The sequence below is a fragment of the Ailuropoda melanoleuca genome, chromosome 3 (assembly GCF_002007445.2).
Source record: "Ailuropoda melanoleuca isolate Jingjing chromosome 3, ASM200744v2, whole genome shotgun sequence".
Lineage (NCBI taxonomy): Eukaryota > Metazoa > Chordata > Mammalia > Carnivora > Ursidae > Ailuropoda > Ailuropoda melanoleuca.
The window spans coordinates 76256333-76265989 of NC_048220.1; positions in this window are offsets into that span (position 1 = coordinate 76256333).

Here is a 9657-nt window from a genome sequence, read left to right on the forward strand (position 1 = left end):
TTTTTTAGCATTAGTTTGTTTCCTGAACAGAAAGTCATGGACTGTAGCAGAAGACTATTTCAGAAGTGTACTTGATAGCTGAGGTATATTAGCTGGGGATTTCAAATTAATTATGGGAAATCACAGTAAAAAATTTAATCATTTACTGGAGAGCATTTATTTCTCATTTTGCTTCCTTGTGACCACAGAAAAATATGTATTGAAAATTACATTTTCCATTCAATTATATATAAAGTGTTATGCCCAGTTGAGTGCTTATTCTATAATCAGAGAGAGCAATTAGAAATTGGTGTCTATAATTACTCAATTTAATATTTATTGCATACCAATGTTTTAAAAAGGGAGCTCCATCTGGGGCACTATTAAAATGAGGCTTAGGATACTTAAAATGACCACGTGCTGTAGAAAAGTTACACTGATGTTTAGGGAACTCATTAATATTAACTAATAAGAATATTTTAATCATTAAAGATGTGCACAAGAAATAAAGTTACTAATTACTAAGAGTTTTATTATTCTTTGATTCCATAACAAACTCAATCCCAAATAAAACCATAAACACAATTTTTAAATTGTAAAGAAACAATATTTTAAACCACTCACTGAACAACCTTTTAGAAACTGGCTACTGTCCTCATCACAGTAGCAAATATCTCCATCTGTTCTCTTCTTATAAAAGGAATTCTCGTTTCCTAAATATGGTAGAAAAATGGGAACGTATCCCTTCAAAACATTCCCTACCACCATCTCATGGTCAAGTATGCGGCATCATTCATTTTTAGATACTATTAGGTGAACGATATGAAATCATCAGCATTTGACCATTTTTTACCTAAAGAAGCTTGAAAGTCTAGCCTAAGTGGGAATGTGGTAAAGGTCCTTTTAGACTTGAAGGATTATATGTAAAATTATTACTAAGAATGAAAGTCATCAATAATAACAGCACTTATTGAGAATTTACCAAATTCTGGGAATTTTTTATATTAACTATCTCTCTTCATTTATCACTATCCTAGTGGGTAAACATTATTATTGTCCCTATTTTACTGATCAAGAGAATAGATTTTCAGAGATTTAAATAACTTTACTTAGATTATAAGCTATAAGTAAGAGACAGCGTAAGGTCTTTTAATGCATGCTTTTTTTTTCTGTTGTAATATAGAAACATTTTCTATATTTCTCCTGTAAATGAAAAGCCACATTTCATAGTGATGTTAACCTACATCTTATTTTAAAAGCAAAATGGAGATAAAAACATTCTCCCTGGGATATGGACATCCCCAGCAATTTTCTCCTCTCTGGAAGAGCCAGAACTTAATATCTGCCTGGAGAGACATTCTCTTTGTTATATAAATTCTGTCTCCCTTCTATTTAAGGTGCCAGAAAAAACTGGTTGGAATTAGCAGGCACCCAGGACTAGGGAATTATAAGATAAAAGAAAGGACTGAGAAAAGTGAGCTTCATTATTTTGTTGAGAGAGTTGGGGCATTCCTAGAAGGAATGAATGGCTGAGAGCCTCACAAATAAGAGTACTGTTTACCCAAAAAGAACAGAAAGGCAACTGGAGGTGGGGGGAAGCATTCATAAGGGACATGCTTTCACAGGCTTAGAAAACATTCAGGCCACTCCTAAAGGCCTACAGGATAAGGAAGTGCCTTTGTATGGTAGAATGGAGAACTGGAACCAAAGGAAGGTTCGATTTTTAAAGAAAAGTAATGCTTTAAATTTTATCTAGATCCTTTCTCATTCCCGTTCAGGGAAAAGGGCTGAGGTCGTATTCTAAACATTAATGGGGTTAACCACACTTGATTAACATTCACTACACATCTAACTACAACTGTGTTTCAGGTGAGCTGGAGACAAACAGTATCTACTACAGTACTGATATTTCTTGTAGGAGTGAAGAGGAAAATTACCCAGAGCAGGCGCAGGCCAGCAGGCCCCAGAAGATGGAAAGTTACTAGCAATGCTGAGAGATAACAAGAAATCCCGTTTGAGCAAGAGATAACCAGCCCTTTCTGCTTAGACAGGCTTCCTGCTTGCTGTGAGCTTCCGGTGCTACCTTAAGGGGTCTACTAAGGGCTGTTCCTGCCTAAAGCAACCGCAACCCCCCCCTCACCACCACCATTTAAATCCACCTACCAGCAGTCAGCACAGCCCTTGGAACCTGAGCCCCTGCACTGCTCTATAAAAGGTCTGTTACCCGTTACCCGGGGCTCAGAATTTCAAGTGTGAGCTCCTTTGGGTCCACCAGCATAAAATAAACAAACCCAAGTTCTCTTACTTCTCCGAATGTCCCTTGGTTTCTCACTGGTCTGATTATTTTCCACAACAAGAGTATGTGTAAAAATAATCTCTCCTGAGAAGACAGCTAGGGGAAAAGGAAATTGAGTAGAAAGAGGATTTACATAAAGTTATTTGCTCCCAGGATTTTTACTCCAGCTTTCTCTCATATTACTAATTCTCTTAACACCCAAACTTTCAGGTAGTGCTGTGTTAATTTAAATTTGCTTTTTCTATCTGCTCACCTCCCACTCACAGCTTCCAAAAATGTTCTTGCAAGTTAACAACTTTTATTTGTTGGTGTTTTCTGTTTGTTTGTTTTTTACTAAATCCAACGTACACTTCAGTTGTTACATTTTTTGAATTCTCAATAGCATTAGCAACTCTCCTTTCCTTCTTGTAATATTCTCCTACCCAGGTTTGATAATAACAAAATTTTCCTGTTTCACTTGACATTTCTCTAGCAGTTCCTTTTTTCTTTCCTCAAGGCTTTTCTTTCATCCTTCTTTTCTCTTTTGATTTAGACTCTCAGCAAAATTCACCACTTCGATGCCTAGTGCCACCTTAAACTTTATCTAAAAGAAAACTCATTATCTTCTCCAACAAATCTGCTTCTCCCAAAGTGTTTTAGCTGACTCATGGTAACCCCATCATCTAAACTGAAAACAAGAAAAAGAAACACACAAAATGCTGAAGGCAACTTTGACTTCCACCTCTCCTTCTTATTCCTTTTAATCAAGCTCTATCCATTTCTTTTTTTTTTCTTTTTTTAAAGATTTTATTTATTTATTTGTCAGAGAGAGAGCTAGAGCACACGCAGGGGAGCGGCAGGCAGAGGAAGAAGTAGGCTCCCAGCTGATCAAGGAGCTTGATGGGGAACTCGATCTCAGGATCATCATGACGGGAGCAGAAAGCAGATGATTAACTGACTGAACCCCCCAAACGTCCCACTCCATGCATTTCTTTTGCTAAATGGTTCTCCAGTATTCAATAACTCCACTAGTTCATATAACTGATAACTGTCACCTTTCATTTGAATAACTTCATCAGTCTCCCTCCAATGCAATCTTTCCCGCTTCAATTCAGATTCTATACTGTGTACAGAGCAACGCCTCCAAAAACATATATTTGATTGGATTGCTCTTTATTTAAAAAGCCATTCACTGGCTCCCCATCAGTCATCTGCAACATCCAAATATGGCATGATCTGGCTACTATTCACCTTTCCACTCTCATCTCTCATTTTCATCCCATCTTGCATATTTAAAATCTATCAGTTATTCAGACATGCCACTGTTTCATTCCGGTTTAGGATATATGCTGTATCCTCTTTTTAGAATACTTCTCCACTTTCTCTGAACTCATCGATGACCTAACGCTTGTAGTACATTTATTATATCATTTAGGTATCATTTATTCAGGTAGAATCCAAAATCTTGGTCCAGTTTAGACCAAATATAGCCTAGGTTACAGGACCCTCCAATGGTACTTCCTTTATACCCATTACACCATATTTTAGCTGTCTCTTTTTTCCTCTGTTTGATTCTAAGGAAACATCCATAGGGGATGAAATTTTTCTTATTTATCATTGTTGCACCTGATCTTAGAAAAGTGCCAGAACATGGTGAGTATTCAATAAATATGTGCTGAGTGAGTAATTGACTGATATTAATATTTTCTAAAGATTTATGAAAGCAGCATCAGATAATTTAACTTTCTGAGAAAAGATAGTATTTAGCCTTTGTTAAAGATAATTAAATGCTTTACTTTTCTTTTAAGGAAAGTACAATAAAATTCCATGCTGCTAAAGTGGGAGGATTATGCCTAGCTTTCTCTGTGGTATCCAGAACATCAAGCCCATCAGTGAGCCTAGATTGAATCAGAACGCAAAATAAATAAATGAGTAAATAAATCATATAAACTAGATAAATAAAATCAAAAAATGTGTCACTTTCCCCTGGATGTCTAAAAAGTACTTTGCTAAGACTAACATATTATGAAGTTGGCAATCTGCTTCAATGAATGATTTCCAGGGAACTAAATGAAGGGAAGTACCAATCATTACAAGATGAACTTAAGCACTGAACTTCAAAATGCAAAGTTGAGAAAAAGAACTTTTAAGATTTATGGTTTAGATAGTATTTTATATTGGTATCTTTGAATCCCAATTAAGTCTATAAACACATTAAAAAAATGGCCAGTTTATACAAAATGACTTTTCTACATGTGTAAGCAAAACTACAGTTGAAATTTTTAAAAAGGACACAAGTTTTGAGATGGCTCAGCAGCAGTTAAAAGCACTTAAAGACACACATATATACACACACACTAGATATATATTGATCACACACAGCCTCCCAATCTACATGTAAATGGTAACAAAGTTATGATTCAAACCAGGAACAGTCACGATACTCAAATACAGGGGCACCTGGGTGCCTCAGTCAGTTGAATGTCAGACTCCTGATTTTGGCTCAGGTCATGATCTCAGGGTTGTGAGATTGAGTCCTACAGCTGGCTCTCTTTGGCTGTGGAGGCTGCTTAAGATTCTCTCTCTCCCTCTCCCTCTGCCCCTCACCACCCTCTGCTCACATGCGTGCCTGCACTCTCTCTTAAAAAAAAAAAATTCAAATGCAAAGATAGACCATAATTTATACTAGCTAGTCTTTACTTCATTCCCAGGCTCATCTGAAATTCCCCCAGAGAATCTTAAGTCCACATCTAGAAGCAAGTAAGCCTGAGGAAACCTAAAATTCTCTATCACCACTCAGCCAAAGGAGATTCCACAAGACCATAGAAGTGTAGACTAATCTTTCACAGCAATATAATGTGCAACACTGTACTCAGGGAGAAAAATCTATTTAAAATTGCATTATGCAATTATAGTATATCTACTCAAATGGAAGCTATTTTTTTCATGGCTTGCTTATTGTAGATGTTATTTCCTTCAGTAACATGTTAAGTAATACATTTGTGATTATTACAAATAAGTAAAAATATATGTACAACCATCACAATAAAATCATTGGAAAAAATTGCTGAACTATTTTTTTTGGGTAGAAAGCAATATAGATTTATTTTTTTAGAAAGGCATTGTTCCAGTAAAGACAATGTTTTAAAGAAATTATAGGTGTCTTTTCACCCCTCACTTAATCATATTAGCAATCTAAGTAAAACCTTCTAAATGCTTTCTGAAGTTATTGATTCCCCTTGTAAAAATCTATCTGAACTATATCATAGAGTCATTATCAGGTAATGTTATGCCTCACAAATTAGGTAGTGACAGAATTTACTGGTGAAGTAAGAGAATCAGGACTCATTGCCCATTCACTCAACTAATTGTTGCTACTGTGTGCATTTTAGTGCATGCAGTTTCTGCAAAACAGTTTTTAATGAGGCCATTAGTCTTTTTCTTATATTATTTCCCCAATTCCCTTCTATATTCTTTAACAGCCTAATCAGCAAAATCATTTACAAAACCACTTTATAAAGTGAAACAGTTAACTGTAATGTGGTATCAATGGACTTAATGTTATACCTTTAATATGTGTATATTGTACTACTCAAAGGGAGTCAAGTCCATATATTTATTCAGTAAATAATAATAATGGTTTTAATAAGGTATTATGCATATTTGATGAGTTTTTAATGTAAAGCATATTTCCTAATATAGAAAATATACCAAAAGCCATCTTTCAACTCTAGTAATTATCTTCCCTAGAATCTTAAGAGCAGGAGCTTCCAAATGAATGCTAATGAATTATACATCAATTAATTCTTTTAGAAGTATCCCATACATCCAAAAGAGTTAATATTGAATATGAAATAGACATGCAAATTAACTGTGGTAAGGCATTAAAAGTATATAAATGTTGGCCAAAATGGTTAACTATTCCCAATGAAAGAGGATAACTGCAATTCAACAGTTTTAAATTCTAGGCCCAAGGGTAACAAAAATATAGATCAAAATAGGATGGTCTTCACTAAAATCTTCAGACAAATCATTGTTTTACAGGATGACACTATACAAATAATACTTCTAGGGCCTAACACTGTTATCAACAAAATAACAAAAGTCTAGAGCCAATGCAAAGCTCACATGAACACTTTATATTTTAAATAACACAAAATGCTTATAATCTTGGGTATTATGCTTTCATTTCAATAATATTAAAACTTCAATTTGGTTTAAAATATTCCAGTGGGAAAATTTCTATGAATATTCAAGTATCCATTAGATATGTTGACTCTAAATTCCTTCTCTACACACTGAAAATCTGAATGATTCCAGTTGAATATCTATAAACACAGATACTGTATGTGATCGTGTGTATACATGCATCTGAATATTATATGAAGTAACATAATTATATTCTGCAACAATTGCTCCAGTAAGTAATAAACAACAGCTGATCCTAAATCTATATGTCTAGAGTCCATACCTTTTTTCCAAACTTTAGTATTGCATGTTATCCTTTTAGATGCCTCATCTGTCTTTATCTTAATATATAAATGACCTCCTAATTCCACCCTTCTCCTTGTCCCATACATAATTTTTCACATAGATGTTAGAACGGATAGTAAATTATATATGCAATTAACCAATTTTTTGGTCACAGTTTGTGCAATAAAGTCTACATTCCCCATCTTAGTCTACAAATTCATACTGGATTTTTCCATGGATGTTCCTCCTACTCCACCAGTCTCAATTCACTACAACTTAGCCAGAGCTATTTTAAGACTTCGTTTCTTTGCAGATGCTCCTCCTCCTTGCCTGGAACGCCAGCCTCTTTCCTGTCATCCCTTCATATATCATTACACATTGTGCATTTTCAAGGGACGTGAAGGTCACCTTGAATATAGTATGTTGCCTGATACTCCACTCTCAGGTAGCGTATTATTCGTCACCTAATATTAAATTAAATATTTACATCTAACTAGCGTATTAGCCTGTCAGCTACATGATATAGAAAACTTTGTCTAGCTCATTATTTTACCATTACTATATATTACCAGATATATAATAACTGCTCAATAATTATTTTATGAAAGATGGGCATTTTATAATCTCCTCCACATACATATATTCTGTACTAAGGCCTACAGGAACAATTCCAGATTTGGGGGGGTAAGAAGTTCTGGCTAATTCTTCAAGTCAATCACTTTCTGTATCACAATGACACATTGATTTTTATATTAGAAAGATGAAGCATATCAACACATCACATTTTATGGCTACAGAAACAGACTGGGGAATGGACATTGACCTAATATGGGTCAAGAAAAATAAAAAAAAATATATTTTGGGGGTTTTACTTGTGTTTATGAAAGAGCTTTAGTAAATAATTCCATTTTCATATGGACAACAGCATATGGAGATGCTGCTAACTTACCTATTCTATTACATCTAGGATTTGTTTCATCAAATAAGCTTAGATGTATATTTAGCTTATTACTTACACTAATTTCAACCAAAGTCAGCTGGACATTCAATGGGCTGATTCTACAATTTAAAAATAATTTTAAATATATGTCTTGTGTAATGTTTTTATAACCAATCCAAAGTTTGCCTTCAGTGATCTACTTTTTGCTTTCTGTACCACCCTTTCCCAAATTCTTCCCTTAAACATCCCCCGAATTAGCTCTGTCTAGACCCCATTCTGCTTCACCTTAATTGCTGTATATTTTGATTTCATATAGCTGTTGTCATTATCATAAAGAGAAGTTCCATCTCCAAGGCAACTAAGAGTAGTCAAAAGATTTCTGTCTCAGTTGGGTTTCCTCTATTTAATTGGTCAAATTCAGAACATCCCACAGGAATAATAAAAACGTCAGAAGAATATAAACATTCTTCAATGTCTTTCTTGGTATTTTTCTGCTCCTCTACAAGATGTTTTAGACTTGCCTAAATTTTTCAAAATAAACATATCTTTCAACTAAACTAAACTTTTATTAAATTAAATAAATCTTATTCTCCATTCAATAATGGAGATCTATATTCTCCACTCAATAAATTTAAGTCCAGCTTACTGTCAAGCTGTGTTTGAAGCTAACATGCAGAAAAGGACACAAAAATTAGAATCTGTGTGAAATGGAGCTGGAACCTTGATTGCATATGCCTGATCACCATCTTCATTCTGAAATTCCTCTGTAATGTGAGTCAGTAAAATTTCTCTGATATGTAAGCCACCTAAAGTTTAGTTTTTCATTACCAACTTTCAAAATTAATCCAACAATCTCAAAAATATTATCAGATATAGGTATAGATATAGAAGAAATAAATGTCTAATAAGTAATACAATGTCTGTCTACCTCTCCATAGCATATCATTATTTGTTTTAGGAAGGGAGAAAATAAAAATTACCTTGATAAAAAGGGGGCATATGGCTGAATGATATTCCATTGTATGGGCATACCACATTTTGTTTATCCACTCATCAGTTAATGGACATTTTTATTGTTTCCATGGGGGGGGTATTAGAAATAATGCTGCTATGCATATGTGTAAGTTTAGTGTGAGTATTCTGTGTTTTCAATTCTTTTGAGTATGTACCTAGCAGTGAACTAGCTGGGTCATACGGTAACTATATGCATAAATTTTTTGAGGAACTGCCAACCTGTTTTCCACAGTAGCTTCACTATTTTATACTCGCACTAGTAATACATGAAACATCCAGTTTCTCTACATCTTCTTCATTTATTATTTTTTATCGTTTCAATTATAGCCAACCTAATGGGTCTGAAACATGCAAAAAATAGATAAACTTTGAAAAAAATATGCTAAGTGAAAGGAGATAGACACAAAAGGTCACATTTCATATGATTCTACTTACATAAAATGTGCAGAATAGGTAAATCTACAGAGACAGAAAGTAGATTAGTAGTTTCTGGGGACTGGAGGGAGGACAGAATTGAGAGTGACTGCCAACAGTTGACAGGTTTCTTTCCGGTAATAAAAATATTCTGGAATTGAATAGCAGCAATTGTTGCACAATCTTGTGAATATACTAGAAGTTATGGAGTTAAACCCTTTAATATAGTTATGTGAAATTTTATATTATGTGAATATTTCAATAAAAATGAGAAAGAATCAAGCATACAAAGTGGAAAGAAAGAAAAAGGAAGATTCTCTCCTCATTCCCAGTATTCTCTGTAGGGAAAGAAGATAGAAATAAGAAAGAAAAACAGCAAGATATGTGTCAAGGCCACATTTCTGAGTTTCAAAAGTTCATTATGGAGAAATTATTTGCTGCACTCTGATTGAAACCCTGGTGGAAGATCAGGAGAATGATGGCTACTCATCAATAGTAAAGTCCCCCATGGACCCTGATACAGCAAGGATTATGGTGACTCCACAAAGAGACTTGGGGGGCA